Source organism: Lissotriton vulgaris, chromosome 2_1 (assembly GCF_964263255.1).
Source record: "Lissotriton vulgaris chromosome 2_1, aLisVul1.2, whole genome shotgun sequence".
Taxonomy (NCBI): Eukaryota; Metazoa; Chordata; class Amphibia; order Caudata; family Salamandridae; genus Lissotriton; species Lissotriton vulgaris.
Window position 1 is genome coordinate 2120394991 of NC_141687.1, and position 21564 is coordinate 2120416554.

The following is a 21564-nucleotide window of genomic DNA, read 5'->3' on the forward strand; positions in this document are numbered from 1 at the left end:
AATTGGCCCAACATCACTAAAAAAAGAGGGAGATTTGGCCTTTCTACATTATGGGGCATTTCAATTGGAGGTGTTATATCATTTGAGGGGAGTGATGTCATCACTACGGCATCCATCTAGACCAAGACAGTTTGAGGCATTAGATGCTTGGATGTGAGCAGCACTGGCAAAAAACAGGGAAAGATGTCAGGGGAAGATGAGAAAGGCAATGATAGCATATCAGGATGAGTGATTGGATGCACAACTAAAGAGATGGAAAGCAGACACCATTGAAGGAGAGGGATTGTATTCATTACTGGTGAAAGAGGGAGATACACAAAATAGGAATAGCAGAGGAGATGGGAATGATGGGGGTGATACTGATGACAGCTTGCTAGACAGAGTATTAGCAGAGCGTCCTCCGCCATATAACCCACATTCAGAAGAAGGAAGGCGAGAATTGGCAAATGCAGTAAGTATGGAAAGACTGGTAAGAGCACAGACAGGCCCTAGTTCCTAGTGCAGGGGTAGTGGGGAATATTTCAACAGGAACAGAATGAATAGGGATACCAGTAGTTGGAGGTGCAGAGTCAAGTGGAGTCAACACTGCTATACGGTTACCGGGAGCCATTACAATACGGGTCACCATCTGACCCGTATTCTCTGTGTATGACCCGATTTTAGTGGAAAACGCTAGTCAACAGCAGCCAAGGTTGAGTCAGGGGGTCAGCACAAGGGGGAATGTTACCATGAATCCTATTTCTGGTGCCTGTAGAATGTAGTACCCCTGTTGGAATAAAAATGTTTTAGTTGTACAGTTCATGCATAGCACATGTTAAGTTAGCATTAGCGGCACCATTTTAGGTTCAGCTGCCATTTTGAATCACGTCATTAGCCATGTATCCCCTGACTCAAGAGGCAGGCTGTGGAAATGTTTGTTTCTCCAAGGTTACACTGTTCCTATTAATGCATTCCTTTAGCATAGATAGAGGCGTTTCTCACATTAGCCTATCTGTAGACATGAACAGAATAACCTTGTTAGGGAGATAACGTGTGCCCCGTCCCAGAGCCGAAACTCATATTACTGTACTCCTTTTGTTATAGCTGCACCTGCTAGTAGATTTTCATCAGGGGCGGGACCTTCTTGGTTCAGAAAAAGTACATATTGTATCTCTACGTTTGCTGAAGTCAGTCCCTCTGCAGCAATCCAAGGAGGCTTGTCAGACCGGACTCCGCTCAAGCGTACCTGAATAAAATATGCTTGTTTTGTATTCTCTACTGTCTGACCGACTCTTCAATTGTATGGAATGCTGAGAGGTGGTCGTGAGTGACCCGGGTGACCCTAATTGGTGACCCATCCTCACCTACGGATGGGTGAGGAGGTCGGGACATTTGTGGGGTCGGACGGGTGGACTAGGGATCCCTTCACAAGAGAGTCCTGAACTTGCAGCTGCCCCATCTGTCTGACCGAGCGGTGCCTCGCCCAATGATCATACCGACTGGGGTGCTGAACAGCTAAACCCTCGGAAGCGCAAAACGGACACAAGACCTCTTAAATGAGGCCCATAGTGTTTCTGGACACTTTGCTAGGTAACATAACAAATTTGGCTTACTTTTGAAAATGCCTTGTTTTAGTCGTTTCTTGGTTTCTTGTTGTTGTTGTTGTTTTGCTGATGCTCAACTGGAAGAAAGCCAGCCAGTGACTACAGAAGGCACTCTGAATTTTGACATGTATGTAAAGCATGGCCTTGACCTTATTATGTTTAGTACGTTATGGCACAAATATACGAGGGACAATGCCGAGTTACAGAGGCCTTTGACGGGCACCTTTGATGAACCAAAAATTGGTTTATACAGGAAAAGTTGTTTGTAAGAAGAAGTAGGCAGTGTATGTTTGAATCCCTCAGAACATGGCAATAAGAGGCTAAACAGAGGAAAATGAAAGCAGAGAAAGAGGCCCGGGAAGGGGAGAATGAAAACATTAACTCAGAATGCTGTAGCGCATGATAGAGAGAAGCAGGAGATGGGAATTGAATGTGAAGATAGGAGGTTTCGACTGAATATTGATAAATCTTATTTAGCCTGAGAGGAAGATGCCTCTTTTGTTGAAGAATTGCTAGATGCTCGCCCCCCACCTCCGTAAGCTCGCAGAGGGTATATCCCGTTCTTTCCCCACAGGCCCAGCTGCCCGGTTCTTCTGCCTTTGCTGTTTCTGCTTCTGCTACTGTTGCTCAGTCTGCCTTGGCCACGGCACCTCCTGTCTTTTCTTTGTCTTTGCCGTCTGTGGTAACTACGAATGTCAGCATTCCTGCAACACCTTTTGCTTCAGCATCCCTTTCGCCACCTCTTATGCCCACGATCCAGCCAGCAGCGACATTAATGCCCACTACCTCTGTTATCACTCCCACTGTTTTCCTCTATTCCCAACATTGCTGCGTATTGGGACACCAGTACGCGCCCCTGAAGATAGAGACTGGACGAAATTCAAGGAACGATTAGGGCAATCATTGATATGATCTGACGTGGGTGAGGCTGAAAAACAGGTAGTAGCTAATCAGGCTGTGCAGTGGGCCTGGAATCTCATTTATGGAGTGGAGGATGTGTGGAATGTGATGAAAGATTATGAGCCTTTTGTGCAACAGCATGCCCTTAAACACGTTGGCTACTTTGATTGGGCTTTGGGAGCAGTGTATCAATGATGCAACACCACGGATGATCTATGATATTAAGGATCATGTCTACATTGCTGATATGGCGCCTGGTCAAGTTTTGGTAAAGTTGCGACATTGGATGCTTATCGGAGTAGGCTGCTTGAGAAGAGCCCAAAGACGATATCTCAGTTTCCGATGAGGGAGGTTCATCTGATATATCATGCTGAAATACCAGAGCTATGGGATCAGCATGATGTTGTTACTAGACCCGGCATAGCGGCCCGTTTCCAAGAAAAGTGGGTTTATACTCCATGTAAAAGGAGTGAGGTTTTGTCCCTCAAGACTCATTTACCGGACCTTAAGAAAAATCCTACTGCATATTTTAGGGAATTAACTGAGGCAGCTACTTCGACAGTGATGACGCTTACGGATATTGAAATGTTCTTTGGTTTATTGGTTACTGTTGATATTTGGAGACAGGTACACATACAAGACTACGTTGTGGAATTGGGTGGTACCTGGGATCAAATTAAAGCATGGGACCAGGAGAGAAAGCGTAGTGAGAAGCCTAAGGCAGAGATACTTGCTTTGACTGGCTGAATTATCACTTATATGCATTCCCTTATTTCAAACCGAAAAATTGATTGGGACGAGCTATCAGTTTGACACCAGAAGAAAGATGAGAGTGTGGCTGATTTTTTCACCCGGTTTGAAAGTGCATTTCTGGATTATAGTGGACAGGACTTCTCAATCAAAGGTGGTGTACATTTGTTTGTTAGTAGATTTGTTTCCAACTTACTCCCCGATATTGCAACTCGATAGAAGGCTTCCGAGAGTACCTGGGCCAAATCTTCTCCTTCTGTTATCTTGAATATGGCACAGTATTATGAGCACAGGCAGGGAAAATGAGGAGAAGGGAAATTTGGAGAAAAAGCATAAAGATGTGAAGACAAAGGTGTGGTTGCAACAAGCTTTTCATAGGAATGGTAGAGGATGTGGTGGTATGGCCCGGCAGCTTCCCCGTACTAGTAGAAATGCTATGCCTGTAGGACTGAATCAGTGTGCATACTGTAAGGAGGAGGGGAACTGGCGCAGCGAGTGCCTTGTGCTTTTGCAAAAGGTGGCTGTCCCAAGAGGACAGGGTTCTCGTAGATGGGGTCATGGAGATAGGGGCCAGGACAGGGCTCAGACCGCTGAACCATTGCAGGGTGGTACTGATCAGAACTACTTTGACGACCCTCTGGACAAACAGTACTATCATGATGACTATGATACAGATGTGGTGATGGGGATGTCTTACAGTTAGGACAGCCGGAGACAGGATGCAGTACCAGACTTGATACCTGTAGACCAGCGAGGTTCATACGTTAGTGCGGCTGTGCATGGTTTGACTAAGGAGTTTTTGGTGGAACAGCTCTATTTCTCGTTCCTTAGTCCATGGGGTAGCTCTGTCTGACCATAATAATGTTTCGGTAGGATTTTCTGATGTATCGGTTGTGAGCCCCATTTCCAAACCTCTTGTGTTGACTATTGATCCTTTCACTGTGGATTCACCGTTCTTATTGACTTCTAATTGTGGAAAACATTTAATGGGTTTGGATCTATTGAAGAAATTGTATGCCCCAATTTATTGCTCCCCGGAGGGTGTCTACATGACAATCGGTCAGAATGTTGTGTGTGCTTCGCAGTGTCTGTCTGAGGCTGCGCCTATCCCTGCTGAATTTAAAGATGTGCCACCCACACAGTGGGCAATGGGCGACACAGATGTGGGTATGTTGCAGATATCAACTGTTTCGATTCGTGTTAAGGAAGGTGCTATTTTAGTCCATATTCCTCAGTATAAGATACCGCAGGCAGGTGAGCGAGCTTTGATCCAAATTGTGAAAGACTTGATTGAGAAAGGAGTGGTTGAGGGGATGACTGCTAATGTTTGTAACAGCCCTATACTGTCGATCCACAAACGGACTCTTTCGGGTCCCTCTGAGTATCACGAAGATGTTTACCATTTTGTGATTGATTTGAGTGGTTAACAAAATAGTGATTCCTCAGTTTCTGGTGGTTCCTGACATTACGACTCCCTGGACAATGATTCCTTCTTCTGCCAAATTCTTTTCTGTCATTGACTTGAAAAACGCATTCTTCAGTATTCCCATTCAACCTGATAGCAGATATCTGTTCGGGGTCACCCTAGCTGGTAGAAGTTTTAGATTCTGTTGCACTCCTCAAGGCTATACAGAGAGTCTGAGTATTTATAGTCAGGCATTGAAAGGCCAGCTGGATTCCTTCTTGCTCCAAAAAGGTAACGTTTTAGTTCAATATGTTGATGACCTGCTCATTGCCTTAGACAAAAAACAAGGTTGCAGAGACAGTACAGTTAGATTGTTGCTTCGTCTAGCTGATCATGGTCTTAAGGTATCCCTTTCCAAATTTCAGTATTGTTGACAAGAGGTCACCTACTTAGGTCACCTACTGTCGAAGGAGGGTAGGAGACTGACCTTTGTGCGCCTCAGTACCATTGTTAAAATGTCTGTCCCGCAAACTCAGAAAGATGTGCGTGCTTTCATAGGTATTACTTTCTATTGCAGGCAGTGGTTACCTGGCTACTTGCTGCTTATCAAGCCCCTGCTTGCCCAAACATTAAAAGATGTGGATGAGCCCCTGCCTTGGATGACGGAGTGTCAGCAGTCTTTTGAGCAATTAAAAACTGCGCTTTTCTCGGCCCCAGTGCTTGTACCCCTAATTATGCTGAATGTTTTGCGTTGTATGTCCATGAGCAGGGTGGATGTGCACTTTCTGTTTTAACACAAAGATTCGGGGATAAGCAACACTGTGTGCTTATTTCTTTGCTGTACTTGAGCCTGTCGCCCGAGCTCTCCCAAGCTGTCTAAGAGCAGTCGCGGCTGTCTCAATATGACAATTGGCGGGACTTGTACTTGATACTGACCTCACAGTTATGGTGCCCCATGCTGTGGATACACTTTTGAATAAGTCAAGGACACAGCACTGCACCAGTGCACGTCTGACACATTAGGAGCTAATGCTCTTTCAAAAGCACATTACGATTAAGCGCTGTGCCACTCTGAATCCAGCCACATTACTACCCGTCCCTTCCGAGCATGAGGAGATTGACATACATGATTGTATCTTCAGGACAGAAGAAGAGACGAAGGGATGGGTAAACATGATTGATGTTCCCTTATCTGACCCCAAGGGGAACTATATGTCGGAGGTTCTTGCATTAAGTTACCAGATGGCACTACAACTGCTGCATACGCAACACTACGCACGGTAGTTGAGACATTACAAGTTCCCTATCAGTCGGCCTGTTAGACCTGGCACCATTGATGTTGGTCTCCCTTCCATTTTTGCTGTTGCCTCATGTGTTTTTGCTGGTGTTAGATGCTTTGGGCACTTTGCCTCTGCTATCCAGTGCCACAGTGCAAGTGCTCCCTATTGTAAATTGATGTATGGATTAGTGATTCCATGTTTGGCTATTTTGGTTTACTTGTCAGACCCTAGTCTAGTGCACTGAGTGTGCCAGGGCGTGTAATCCAAATGCTGCTGGTGGGCCTGCAGCACTTGGTGTGCCACCCACAGAAGCAGCCTTGTAAAATGTGTCTAAGGTCTGCCATTGCAGAGCCTGCGTTCAGTCTGATACTGCCATGCTGACTGGGCAAGTGCACCCATCTCCCAGTCTCTAAGCCTTCCCTTTTCTTCATATCAGTCACCCCTATGGTAGGCCTAAGGGCAGGGTGCATGTAAGTATAAGGTAGGACAAGCCCTGATGTGAGTGGCATGTCCTAATAGTGAATTACAGTCATTTTCGTTTTTTCACTATTGCAAGGCTACCTGTTCTCCATAGGCCAGAATGGGCTGTTAGAGTTATTACATTTTATAATCCTAACTGTCCTAACTGTCTCAGAGAACATGGTAGACATTCGAGTTTAGTATGCCTGAACTATAATAAATAATCTTGAGTAAAGTTTGTTTTAATATTCTGTGTTTGCAAATACCACTTTTAGAAAGTAGGTATTTGCTTGTCTAACCCTTCAAACCTGCCTCTGCTAGGTTGTGAGAGTGACAGGGCTGGGGAATTCCAGGAGACAGGCTGAGTCACCCAGTGGTGAATAGAGAGATCTGCATCTAGTTGGGAGGGAGGAGTTGCACCTTAACCTTGAATAGGGCTGTGCCTGTCTTCCACAATGCTGGCTCCACCCCCTGGGGAGCGGCTGATGTCTCTGCCCTGCACACTGAAAGAAGAGAAGTAGTCCTGTAAACAAAGTGCTCCAGGACTGTTCTTGCCGTCCACAATGCTGGCTCCACCTCCTGTGGGGCGTCTGATGTGCCTGCCCTGCACTGTGAAAGGAAAGGTGAAGTCTCGTAAACAGAGTGCTTCAGAACTGGTTTGAACTGGGCAAAGGCCCTTCTCCCCTCAGAGAACAAATGATTTTGGGGTATAAATATTGGGACCCTGATCCTATGAAATTAAATCACTTTGGACTACAAGAAGAAACCTTTACTGAGGAGAGGAACCTGAAGAAACTGAGGAGAGACTATTCCCAAGCTGAAGTGCTGCTTGGGGGATTGGCCTGCAGTGGTTGCCTTACTGCCAAATGAAGGAGAAAGGAACTTTGTGTACTTTGCTATCAACTTGTGAAGGATCTCCAAGGGCTTGGAAAAGAGCTTACCTCCTGCTGAAGTCTCAGGGACAACAGACTTCAACCCCCAGCTCCCCAGAGTTCTTTGGAAGTGTCTGCTGCTGTTTTGGGCCTTCTGAGGAACTGCGCGTCGCAAGGAGCTGGAAGCGCGACTCGAGAAGAAGCGTGTCGCCGTCACAAAGCCTGCTGTTGCAACTCCGAAGGAGGGTGTTGCCGCTGGAACTGTCGCATTCACCGCATCGGAGAAAAGCGTGACACAACGAAGAGAAAGAGAGTCGCCGTCGCTGCTGCTGCCTTTGCAACTCCGAAGAAGAAGGGTGTCGCCGATGTAGTTGTCGCACTGCACCGCATCAGGAGAAGAATCTCGCAATGAGGTCGGAGCGTGTCGCCGTCGCTGTACCTGCCGTCGCAACTCCGAAGCCGGAGGGTGTTACCGCTGGAACAGTCTCATTGCACCGCATCGACCAAGAGCACCTTGCATCCCTGAGAAGCGCGTCGCTGTTGGAGCTGCTGCCGTTGCATCTTAGATGTCGCCGCTGTAGTTGTCGCATTGAGCGGAAGCTTCATGCATCGTGGAGAAGAGCGTCGCTGCTGGAGCTGTTGCCGTCGCATCGCAAGGGTGTCGCCGCTGCAGTCCACGCATCGAACCGAGGACATCTCGCATCCCCGAGAAGCCTGCTGCATCTGGAAGATCTTCACGTCTTTATTTCTGTGTATCTGAACTTTGCCGCATTTCCCATCACTGCGACATTGCTTGTCGTGGAAGCGCAATGCAACTTAAGGTACATTGACGCAGAGTGTCACATCTAAGAACTGAACTGATTTAAGCTTAAATCTACCATCTTAAAGTAATCACAGTGTGTATTTTTGTCGTTTATGGTCTTGTGGTAACTCTATTTACAGTCTACTTATTTTTGATATAAGGTGGTGTCCATTTGTAGTGTTGTCACTGGGTTACTGTATGTGGTCACAACTGCTTAACTTACAACACCTCTGAAATAAGCCTTGATTGCTTGCGCCACGGAACCTAGAGAGTGAGCGGGGGTTATTTTAGAAGTGTAATCCCCTTGTCCTGACTAGAGGAGAGGGTCCCTATTTGTCACAAGTACCTACCTGTGCCAACTAGAGACCCCCAAATCTAACACGGCCCAAGCTGCAGAGCTAGACACCCTTATTCGAGCCTGTGAGTTGAGCGAGGGACTGGTTGTTAATATTCATATTGACAGCCAGTATGCCTTTGGGGTCACCCATAATTTTGGGTGGCTCTGGGCAGAGTGACGGTTCCTTACTTCTCATGGTCCTCTTATACAAAGGCTTCTGTCTGCTTTGATACTCCATAAGATAGTGGCCATAGTGAAGTGCAGCGCCCATAAGAAAATTACTGACAATGTGGGTAAGGGCACGCTTTTGCGGATCAGACAGCCAGGGAAACAGCCAAAACAAAGATGAAAAGAATGTTTGTAGCAGGTCCCGCCAGGTGGGTGCCTGAGTTCTCCAGGTTTGAGAATACACTAGAAAATGTGAAGTAAATCCAGAGTGAGGCTAGGGTGGAGGAATTAGCGGTGTGCAAGAAAGTACTGCAAATTTGAATGATAAATGATGAAGGATATTGGATTGACAAGTCCGAGAAGCAGAGATGGATGTTGCCAGATGCATATGTTCTTCTTGTAGTGACAATGGCCCATGGCCCAGCCCATATTAGTGCTAAGGGTATTTGCATGTTGTTAGACCCCGTATGTCAAAATAACAACATCCCCAAGACAGTGTGATGCACAATCCTGGCAAGGGTACCCCTACACCACCCGGAAATGTTGCACCTCCCACTTTCCCTTTTGAGGTCCTTCAAGTTGACTTTATTGAAATGGACAGGGTCAATAATTTTAAGTATGTGTTAGTGGTTGTTTGTGCGTTCAGTAAATGGGTTGAGGTTTACCTCACTAAAGAGAATACAGCCATTGTGGCTGCAAAGATACTCCTGTAGGAGTTCTTTCCTCGCTTGGCTTGCCTCATTTGATCTGGATTGATAACGGAAGTAATTTCAATGCCAAGGTTATCCAGCTACTTTGTGAGGGACTACACATCAGACAGAAGTTCCATGCTGTAAATCACCCTCAGTCAGCAGGCTAGGTTGAGAAGTACAACTGTACTCTCAAACTGAAATTGGTAAAGATTCAGGAGACCACAATGTTGCAGTGGTCAGATGCTTTACCATTAGTCCTTTTGCCACAAGAACAAAAGCACATTCTAGGACGGGATTGTTACCTCATGAGGTCGAGTTCGGATGTCTGGTGAATGTCTGGGGCATCCCGCGACCGCGTAAGTTTTCGGAAATTGAGTATCCTTTGCTGACAGATAACCTGTGTGAATTAACTCAAAGGCAGCATTCTATTCACCAACAGATCCACAAGTCTTTATGACCTGTACCCGAGGGGCCTCAACATAATATTCGGCCTAGTGATTTTATACTGGTAAAAGAACTTCCAGCTGAAAAATAATTTGGACCCCTGCTGAAAGGGACCTGTCCAGGTCCTCCTTGCCACCTACACAGTTGTGAAAGACGCCATCTGAAAGAACTGGATTCATACGCACCACTGCTGCAGAGTACCCCTGCCCTTGCCCTATGATCAGTGGGTAAGGGAGGGCATTGGGGACTCGGAACATGAGAAGGTGCCCCAGTTCATCCCATTCAGCGTTGCGTTTTTAACGTGGACCCAAACGGATGCCAAAAGTAATGAGGTGCTCAATGCGGCAGTGCCCCCGGAGATCAGGGCGATTCAGGAGCCCCTTTCCACTGACCCCTCTGTGCCTGAGCCCCTCTTCATTGACCCCTCTGTGCCTGGTGTCACCAGGTACAATTTGTGCCCTCGAGTGAAGGACAGTGCACCAAAGGAGAAGTTAGATTAGTTAGGGATGGACTGCGCAAGTCAGGGTGTACATTGCCTATAGTACCAATACTGTTAGTTTAGGGTGAGGCGAGATTGGTGCATTGATCAGACATTGGACAGGATAGATCGAATGTGATCCCTGGACGGGGGTTACATTATCCTGGATGATGTTGGATTTATCAAGATCTAGGACTGAGCAGCTCCACCGCTGGTGCTCAAGAGCGCCAACCTTGATGAACAATAGTAGTCTACCAGTGAGGCTCTGAAGGACACTGGGAACACTTGCCCTTGCCATCAGTTTTATTGCATTCCCTTTTCCTTGCTTCATAATGTATCCCTTTGGTCAGCCCATTGAGGAGGAGGAGCAGCCATTTGCATCACCGCGACTACGCAGCAGGACTGGTCCAAAAAAGAGTAAAATAGATTTTGCATCAATAGTTGCGATTGCATTAATAATTGTATTGGGGATATCCTGGTTCCTGGAAGAGAAGTATCCTGTACATTCCATGGTTGGTACAACACCCATTCCCCCTGAACATATTTTTTTCACTTTGGCCCAGCACAAAGGAGAGCACAGAAACTTTTATAAGGATAATGTATTCATACAAATGTTGCATCAGGCTAATGAGGTGTTGAATACAACTAATTGTCGGGTGTGTGGATTACTTCCTTCAGTGACTCATAAAAGTGATAACCTGTTGTCCATGCCACTGTCATACATCAGTAGTTCCGAGGGTTGGTTTGCATTGCTCAGTATGGTGCACCCCCATCGCCAATTCGATACTCTTGATAGGACATCTGCTTATTCTTCCACTGTGGTACGGAATGCACATTTCCATTACAGAGCTCCCCCCGGCGGTTCTACAGGCCAAGAGCTGTTTTGTAGATTGTTTTTACGGTCCTGTATGAGTGCATACAAAAGTGTAAAGAACAGGACTTGTTCTCTAATTGAAATAGCTGATTTCCAAGGGTTTAACATGTCAGAGTATTTCCAGACTTGTAATGTTACTGAGGACAAGCCAATACCAGTGTTAGTGGTCAACACAACAGCTAGTTACTGTGTCCAGTGGACCGGGAGGATAAAAGTGGGGGAGAGCAGATGCAATTCCACACACATAAGTTGAGTACGACCGATAGTCCGCCCTTAATACCACCTCCTAATGTCTATTTTGTCTGTGGATCCTAAGCTTATGTCTGGTTCCCGGAGGGATGGTCGGACAGGTGTTATCTCTCTTTTCTCCTTCCCCCTGTGTATATAGCTCCATCCAATTACCACAAAGACCATCAGCTGCAGTCTAGGAGTGTATACTTGCCTCGAGTCAGACAGGTTATTGACATAGAAGATATAGATTAGACAGAAACCACTTTGCAACAGTTTGAAGATGCCATGAAGAGTATCAAACCCTTTTGGGGCCCATTTCTAATAGCCTTAACATTCGTAGGTTAACAAGGGTTGTTGAAGGGGATAATTAATGCAACAGCTGGTCAACTTACACTGACCAACATTACAGCTGAGCTCCAGGCTACGAGGCTAGTCACTTTACAAAACTGGATGGTGTTAGATGTCATCCTTGCTGATCGGGCGGGGCCTGTTGCTTTATTGGCAGTAATTGCTGTGTGTACATACCTCGTTACAAATAAGGGTATACCCAATAGGCACTGGGACCTGGGTAATGAACAGTACAATGTAAAATGGTCCAAGTATGCAATAGTTCAACAACACACAGAGACAATATACATAAATACACCAACAAACTAGAAATGACCAGGTTATAAGAATTAAATGCCAGTGTTATTTAATCACATTGTACATACATTATTTATAGATGAACTTCAGATATCTTCAGATATCTTCTCTTGGGGGATTTTAATATTCATGTGGATAATTTAGATCTACCTGATACGGCCCGTTTAAATGATGCTCTAGCTACGGCCCAGCTTAAACAATGGGTTAAGGCTCCAACTCATTCAGGTGGACATGTCCTTGACTTGGTGTGTACTAATTTTGATATAAACATGACTCATCCCGAAACAGTGACCTGGTCTGACCACACGCTGATTAGGTTTACCTGGCCTTTAACCCGCCCTGCCGAGATTAATCATCCAGTTGCTCACACACAGAAAATCAATATAGATATTCTATGTGACCAACTAGATACTTCCCGCCCAACATTTCCCCCTGGAATTGAGTCAGCCGTCAGTTCTTTCAATTCATGGATTGAACGTGGGACTGCTGCATCAATTAAGACTGGCCGAGTCTGTAGAATGCGCTCTACCCCTTCTAAACCCTGGTTTTCCCACACTCTCCGTGATCTCAAATCAGGTTGTAAAAAACTTGAACGGATATGGAGACAAGCCTATCTCCCCGAGGCTAAGAAAGAATTGAGGGCGGCACAAAAGAGGTATTATGCTGCCATTAAATCTGCAAAAAGTCAATATTACGATGGGCGAATAGCTAAAGCCAACAACAATAGCAGGGAAATTTTTGCTATCGTCAAAAGCTCTGTTTCACCATGTGCTGCTCAACCTTTACTAACCTCTTCGGTGAAATGGTGTGAAGAACTCTCTGTGTTCTTCGTGGACAAAATCGCCAAAATTCAAGATGATCTACTCACTGTATGTAATAGTTTTCCACCTTCAATGATCATTCCATCCCCCACTATGCCTGTCCTTACGGATCAGTTTACCCACTTCACCCCAGCTGAAAAAACAGATATTGTTAAAATTCTTGCTGCCTTACAATCAGGATCCCCCTCTGACCCTTGTCCTGCCAGAGTGCTTGCGGGCCTTGCAAACACAGTTGGCCATGAGGTGACACACATCATCAACCATTCTTTTCTCACTGCCACTGTTCCGGCATGCTGGAAGCAAGCTAAATTGTTACCACTTTTAAAAAAAAATGGCCTAGATCCTGCGGTCCCCGCTAACTTCCGGCCCATATCATTGTTGCCGGCCCTGGCAAAAATATGCGAAAAGGTTGCTTTCATACAGCTGGACAATTTTGTAGAAAGCTCTCAGGCTCTTCACCCAGCGCAATCAGGTTTTAGAGCAGCCTTTAGCACGGAGACGGCTTTAGTTGAAGTATCTGAGGCTATCCGGGAATGTTTGGATGGAGGCGGCAGAGCGGCTCTGATTTTATTGGACCTCTCTGCCGCCTTCGATACGGTCCCTCATTCCCTTTTACTTACTAGATTAGCGGCTATAGGCATAACAGGCTCTGCTCTTGACTGGCTGACATCTTTTCTAAATAATAGATCTCAGCAAGTCTGGATGCCGCCCTTTGCATCCTCTCCCAAAAAACTCACAACTGGTGTTCCACAGGGTTCCACCCTCAGCCCCCTGCTTTTTAATATATATATGACCCCTCTTATTTATCTTGCTGAACAGCTGGGAGCAAAAATTATGGCTTACGCTGACGACACACAACTTCTGTTCACATGGCCAAAAAATAACTTGGACACATCGGGTGTTCAATTCTGTCTATCATCGGTCTTTCGTTGGTTAGCCCTCGCCCAACTAAAATGTAACGAAAGTAAATCTGAAATCCTGCTGTATGGCCCCTTTCCAGATAATTTTAGCGACTCTCTCTGGCCCACCGATCTGCCATGCCCCAAATCCATCAGTGGACCTGCAAAAAACTTAGGAGTCTGGTTTAATAACAACCTTAGATATGAAGATCACCTAAAAAAACTTACGGGGATCTGCTTTTCCACACTAAAAACACTACGCAGGTTTCTTCCTTTACTCCCGAGAGAGGCCAAGGAGACGGTCATCCGCGCTCTTATATTATCCAGATTGGATTACGCGAATGGCCTCTTCTGTGGACTTCCGGCCTATCTGATTCACCGTCTCCAAGTTATTCAAAATGCCGCTGTGCGGCTTTTGTTTAACATACCAAAAAGCTCTAGTATCCGCCAACCTCTTCGAACCCTTCACTGGCTCCCAGTCGCTCATAGGATTTTGTTTAAAATCCTTGTTCTTGCACATCGTGCTGTTCATCAAACTGGTCCAGTTTATCTAAGAAAAAGATTCTCCCTCTATGTTCCTAATCGTCCTCTCAGGTCAACCAATTTACACCAAATGACTGTACCAAAATTTAAATACAGCAGGATTGGTGGCCAATCCATCTCTGTCAGAGCTGCGAGAGCGTGGAACACCCTTCCTTTCCATTTGAGAACAACTTCATCTATCACGGTGTTCAAGAAGGGACTAAAAACCCATCTCTTTAACATTACTGTATAATGGTTCTCTTTTTTTACTCTGGATTTACCCTGATCTGCCTCCCTTCTCTCTCGCGCCAGGATACTATTGTTTTAGTAATAGAGCGCGCTACAAAAGTCTCTATAATAATATAATAATAACGATACCGTGGAATACTTAAAAAACAGCAAGTGCCCAGAGTAAAGGAGAAAGGGGGCAGGAAAAAGTGGGTGATTTGAGTGAAGATTAAGGGCTACACAAAAGAAAGAGTATTGTGCAAATCACATATTCATGTTTACATCAAACAATGGCTCTTCCTTAAGCCAGACATTTCTAACAATCTACATGGATTATTGTGTGGCCATGACATAGAAGAAAACACAGGAGCTTAATCACTGTTGTTTATGCTGGCAAAGAGAAGAGTGTGGACGTTTCAACCACAAATTGATGTAGGCTCATGGAAACCTTACGAAGGGGTCTACCTCAGGACTGTGAGAGGGGGGGAGGGCACCTGGGAAGTTAAGTGTAGAAATGTACTTTATATTCAAGGGATGTGACAGTTAAAACTGAGAACAGAATGAAAGGAGGGGCCGCTGGTCCCATGAAGTACCATGTAAAACCCTTCAGGGAGGGCCGGTTTAGCGGAAAATGTTTGTGTGGGCTCCAAGAAGACGAGAGCGGGATACCTGCGCCTGCAAGAGTAAGGTGTAGTTTAATTACATGCACCCCATAATAATCGGGGTTATTGGGAAATGCACTCAAATACGGGACGTGGATGGTATTAGCCACTTACTTAGAATGGATACCTATCCGACATGTCGCTTTAAAATCAACATCCAATCAGTCCTAATAAATTGGCTAAGATCCCAGAGTCTATGATGAAAAAGGATACAATCAGCGATTAAAAAAACAGGGGGTTTTATAAAAAATTATCTGGAGTACATGGTTGTACATGTACCCAGGGGGACGGACATAGGGAGCGTTAATGCACACAACTTAACGCTACACGCGGGAAGCTTCAATCTACATGCCAGGAACCGGAGCTAAGCAGAAGGACCTACTCAGTCTCAGACCTGTGAAAAACTCAGAGTGTAACTACGTCTTTGAGACAGACGATCATTTTAAAAAATGTGCGCTCTGTTGCCCTTATTCTTTAAAGCTGACCCAGGCACCGGTCTCATACCCCGGCTTGAAACTAGCATTATTGAACTGCAGGTCGTTTCCCAAACATGCCCTGCTAATTAATCACCTCCTCCTTGACCACGAGCTAGACATTCTGTTACTCACAGAAACATGGCTTACGACACATTCGGAGTCGGATATAGTCATGGCTCTCCCTCCGGGCTTTCTTTTTTCTGTTTTTACGAATGTCCGTTCTATCCAGGCAAAACCCCCCTGTCCCCTCCCCTGGACAGACCGTTTTTTAGTCTCCCTCTCCTGGCCAGGGGATTTCAGGAAACCCTATAAGCCCGTTACTTATACCCAGGACAGGGCCTGGTCAAGACTCTCGATTGAGGATTGGTCTAGAGCACTGGAACTGACGACTCCCGCCCCTACTGCGGATCTTGTCTTGGCTGATAGCAACTTCAGGAACTGGATTATCGGTACACTTGATTCCATTTTACCCATAAAGACCCGAGAAAATAAGAGTGGGAAGATAGGCTCCGCTCCTTGGTTCAATTCGGAACTGAGAGCTCGCCGTAAGGATTGCAAAAAAATTGGAACGTCTGTGGAGGAAGGACTGGCTCCACACAAAAAAAGACTCCTAGCGGACGGCTGTAGAGCCTACAAGCTAGCCCTGAAAGCAGCCAAGGCCTCTTACTATGATGATAGGATCAAAAATGCCACAAACTCCTCGAGAGAGACCTATCTCATAGTTAAAGAACTCTTAAAGACTCCGCAGCCCCCTACACCGGCCCTGGCTTCACTGGATAGGAGTATGGAACTCTCTAAGTTCTTTGATTCTAAAATTTCCAATATTTTGACCTCACTTCCTCAGCCATCTCAGCTACTTTGCTGGGATAGCGTGGCTCCTGAGACTTGCTCATCAGAGCCCCCTCGACCACAGCTTAATGCCTTTCGGCCCGTATCATTGGACGAACTTGATAAGACCCTGGCCAAGATGAAAAGTGGCTCTCCTTGTGACCCCGCTCCCATGAGGTTCTTGAAACAAGTTGCTCCTGTGATTGTTCCTTCAGTACTGGAGCTGATCAATTCCTCACTATCACAAGGTTCCGTCCCTCCTAGTTGGAAGGTGGCGGTAGTTAAAGCCCTACTAAAGAAACCCCAGCTGGATCCGGCCGATCTGGCTAATTATAGGCCTATCTCGCTGTTACCTGGCATTAGTAAAATCGCTGAAAAACTGGTTAATGTCCAGTTGTCCCAGTTCCTGGAATCTAACAAACTCCTGCGCTGCTCCCAAACGGGGTTTCACCCTGGCCAGGGCACGGACACTGCCCTCCTCGCTGTCATCGAGGAAGCTAGGTGCATTTTGGATTCAGGGGGATCAGTGGCAGTGATCCTCCTGGACCTAAGTGCAGCCTTTGACACGGTGAATCACCGTGTCTTGATCCATCGGTTGGCCAGGGCGGGGCTAGGGGGTACTGCTTTAGCCTGGATAGAGTCATTCTTGTCGGGCCGTACGTTCCAGGTCTGGGATGGCAACTCTCGTTCTGACCATCTTCCTCTGCTAAGTGGGGTGCCTCAGGGCTCCTCACTTAGTCCCACTCTTTTTAATGCATACATGGCCCCTCTGGAAGATGTGGTTGCCCCCTTTGGCATCAAGATTGTGAGTTATGCGGACGACACGCAACTGGTCGTCTCTCTCTCACATCTTGACCATTGCTCAGACAATCTGCTACACTGCCTTCAGGAAATTAATCTTTGGATGTGCGACTCCTCACTCAAACTTAACGGGTCTAAGACAGAAATCATGCTGCTGGGAAAAAAATGGACAGCGATTCCACCATCTGTCTGGCCCGATACTATGGGTGAGGTTCCCGCTCCCAAAACAGAAATCAAGAGCCTGGGGTTCTGGCTCGATCAGGACTTATCCATAAAAATCCAGGCAAAAACAACAGCAGGAACCTGTTTTGGACTTTTACGCTCTGTCCGCAAGATTCTCCCTCTGCTTCCCCCTCTGTCCAGGAAGCTTTTAGTCCAAGGATTGGTACTTTCACGACTAGACTACAGCAATGCGATTTACTTAGTGGCCCCTGAACATACTCTTGGCAAACTTCAACGAACACAAAATGCGGCAGCCAGGATGTTGTTGGGCTTATCGTCCCGAACCTCTGCTCGACCAGCGCTCAAAGCCCTCCATTGGCTTCCTGTGCGAGAGAGGATCGATTTTAAGGCTATGTGTATCGCCCACAAGCTTCTGAATGGGCTAGGCCCGCCGATTTTAGCGGGTCTGGTCACCCCGTACAAAGCCTCGAGACCTCTGTGCTCGGATAGTGAGCGACTGACAACCGTCCCCAAATTTAGGAAGGTACGCACGGGAGGCCGTCGCTTTTCTGTGAGGGCAGCCGCACGCTGGAATTCGCTTCCCCGTGGTCTGCGGCTGGAATCTTGCCATTTACGATTTCGCAAGCAGCTTAAAACCTTTCTTTTTCCTAAATAGGTATTTTTGCTTCCCTTTGCCCGATAAATAAATAAATAAAATAGGCATGGAGGACTGAGTACTGGTCCAGAACCATGTGAGGAATAACTGCCTTGATGCATGTTGGCGATGTCCTGACAGGTGATTTTGGTGACGAACACTGCTGTGAAGTGCAGAGGTTTGCCGAAGTGGATCCACGCCTCCAATACATGCAGAGTATCAGGACCCTCGGAAGAAACAGCTCCTCACACTGAAGTGAAACCAGCCGTGGTTGCAATACCACTGGATAGGGCACGACAAGCTGTGGGGGTTCCTGACGAGGCTGGATAATTACCCACCAGGTCGAGCAGAGGGGGGTCACGTTACATAAGGCCCAGTTACAGACTATGAGGGAGACGGTAAAGTTGCGAGTAGTATAGAATCAGACTCATCTGAAGGGACTGGTGTGAAAAGTGGTTGGGTACTAAGAAAGAAAACTGAGGTCACAAGAGAATCGTGGCCTGTGAGACAGAAAAGGCAGAACCTGAGACTTGTATCACAAAGAGATCTTGCTCCCATCTCTGAATCATCTGAGTCAGACCAAAGTGACACCTAACGAGCACAGGGGAGTCTGAGGAGCTCAGGGAGAGTGAGAGTACTGTGCCAGAGATACGCTTCTCTGGAGTGGATTTATCTTGTTACAGATGCTGGGAACAGTGAGGTCCGGGAGAGTGAGGCGAGGAACATCAGAATTGTTAATTGAAATTGAACTGTTGGTTCCTGGAGTAGAAGCTAATGGAGTTCTGACATTGCATGTACCAAATCCACTGAGACTGAGTGACTTACAGAGTTTGATTATGGAGGATCTCACGTTTACAACTTTTAGGTATCAGTCACCAGCTCAGGTGTTTGCAGCATTTTGTATAGAACTTTTACAGTGTGGCATTGAAGGGATTGGCTCTGATCTCTTATGGGATGTAAATTGAACTGTGAACTGTAAGTACAAATCTTTTGCTCAAAAAGAAGATAATCTAGGCCCAAGTGCAAGAAGAATAAAATTAGGGACTTTTCTGTAGAAGAAGAAAGAGGGCTAGGGAAGTCTACCAGCTATGTAAATAATTGTGCCACAAACCGTCTCCCTCTGCCTCTGTGAAAACCCTGGGCATCAAAATTAGTCAAGACCTCTCTATGCGGCCCCAGATCAGTTCGGTGGTCTCCTCTTGCTTCCTATCCCTCTTGCTTCCCATCGGGTTGAGGAGAATTGCTGACTGGATGAATCTCAATTTTTTAAAACTCAACGGCGAGAAAACTGAGGTACTAATACTGGGCCGGCAACACGACTTATGGTCTGCTAAACATTGGCCCGCTGAAATGGGCCCGCTCCCCCTTCCATCAGATCATGTGCGCAATTTAGGCTTTGTGGTTGATAGATCACTGACAATGCAAGATCAAGTCAACAAAGTCTCGGCCACATGTTTTGTTATATTGCGCTGGCTAAAGAAAATTCTTTGGATGTTGCCAGAAGACTCCCAAAAATCCGTAGTCCATGCTCTCATAACCTCCCGCTTAGACTACGGTAACATTCTCTTCTTAGGGGCAAAGAAAGATGTAATAGGGCGACTGCAATTGGTACAAAATGTGGCCGTAAGATTGCTGTGCAAACTACCCCGATCTAGCCATATTTCAGGCCCTTTACGGAGTCTTCACTGGCTCAAAATAGATATCCGTATCAAATTTAAGACACTGACCTACATGTTTAAAATTAAAACTGATCAGACCCCCCATTACCTTAAGTCCCTTGTTCACACTCATGTACCCTCCCGGAATTTGAGATCTGCCCATCTGGCCTATTTTGTAGTGCCTAGAATTAGACTAGCCAGAATGGGAGGTAGATCTTTTGCTCTGTTAGGCCCCACTCTGTGGAACTCCTTGCCATTGCACATTCGTACTGAAACTAAGTATGTGCAATTCCGCAGAGCCACTAAAACCTGGCTCTTTAATCAATAACTCTTTTGAAGTTGAAACGGAGATTTAATTGAACCTGCATGTCCAGCGCCGGGAAACCCTTTTTGGGTAGCTGTCGCGCTTAACAAATTCAAATAATAATAATAACAATATCCCTTAGAACCATTCGCTAAATCTTGCGGTATTTCTCGGTTGAAGCCCTCAAACTTATTGTCCTGACGATGATCTTATCCCGCCTGGACTATGGCAATGCCCTGTATGCTGGCATTCCAGCCTTCGAACACCGCCGCCTGCAGCTCATCCAGAATCAATCAGCTCGTCTTATTTATAGGCTCCCAAAATTAAGTCACATCACCCCTCTGCTAAAGACTCTCCATTGGCTCCCCATGAGGGAACGTTCGCTCTTCAAGATGCGCTGTCTGACCTTCATGTCCTTAGCCGGCACTGCCCCCGCCTTCGTTAGATCTATGATCAACGTATATGTTCCTGGCAGAAATCTCCGTTCATCCTCCAAGTTCCTCCTTAATGTTTACCGCTTCCGGAAGAAAGAAATTTGGTGTTCCAGATTTTCGACCCTTGCCCCCTCCTTCTGGAATGCACTTCCTTTTGCGATTAGATCCACTCCCTCCTACGTAGACTTTGGCGCAGACTTAAAAACCCACCTTTTTTCTCTAGCATATTCATCTTAAGCTCACCTCCCTCTCTTCCTCAGTTCCAGTCTTTCTCTATAGCGCTAAGAAACCGCTTGGTAGTAGAGCGCTTTACAAAACCCTTTCAACTTCAACTTCAACTAAGAGGCATATTAGCAAGGGCAGTATCGCCACTTTAGATACACTTTTTGCCATTAAAGCGGCAATATTTTTATCCCCCTATTAGCAAGCTGTCGCTAACAGCTGTTAGTGACAGCTTTTAGGCGATAGCGACCGGTTCGGGACCCGCTTTGCATGTCAGAGATATTTATCGCTAATGACATGCAAAGTGGGCGTATCCAAACTGTTAGCGACTGAAAGCAGTCGCTAACACAGCTATTGCCTATCAGCAACGCAGGCGAAGCGATAAAAAAAGTCACGCTAAGCGCGATTATCGCTAGAATCCAACACCTGCTAAAAACACGACTTACCTGTTTCTTCAATAGGAGGTGGATTGTCAGGTTAAGTCCCCATTGGCGATAATGCGTGAATATCGCTGGATTTCCAGTGATATTCAGGTATTTTGTCGCTATCGCTGTATATATTAGCACAATGTAGATAAACATTGCTAATAGCATGTTTTCTCCGCTAACATATCTAGCGATAGGCAGCAATAAAAATAAACGCGCTAAGCGCGTTTTGCAATAACTATCACAACTTCTTGCTAATATGCCCCTACGTGAGAACTGTTTGCAAGACTTCAAGCAACTATGTATAAACTTTGTTGTGCAACAGTGAGAGGCAGTGAAAGAGACTTGAATTTATGCTCTTACAGTTACAATCTAAACTCAGTTGAAATGGAGTCTGGAAATTCATACCATAGGCACAAATGTATAATAGGTACACTTATAGTAGGAGTGATTTTAGTTATAGCCGTAGTCATTACCATGTGCTTTATAGGTCCACACAAAGCTAAAGTTAATGGAGTGGGAGTACATGGGATAGCCACACCTATCA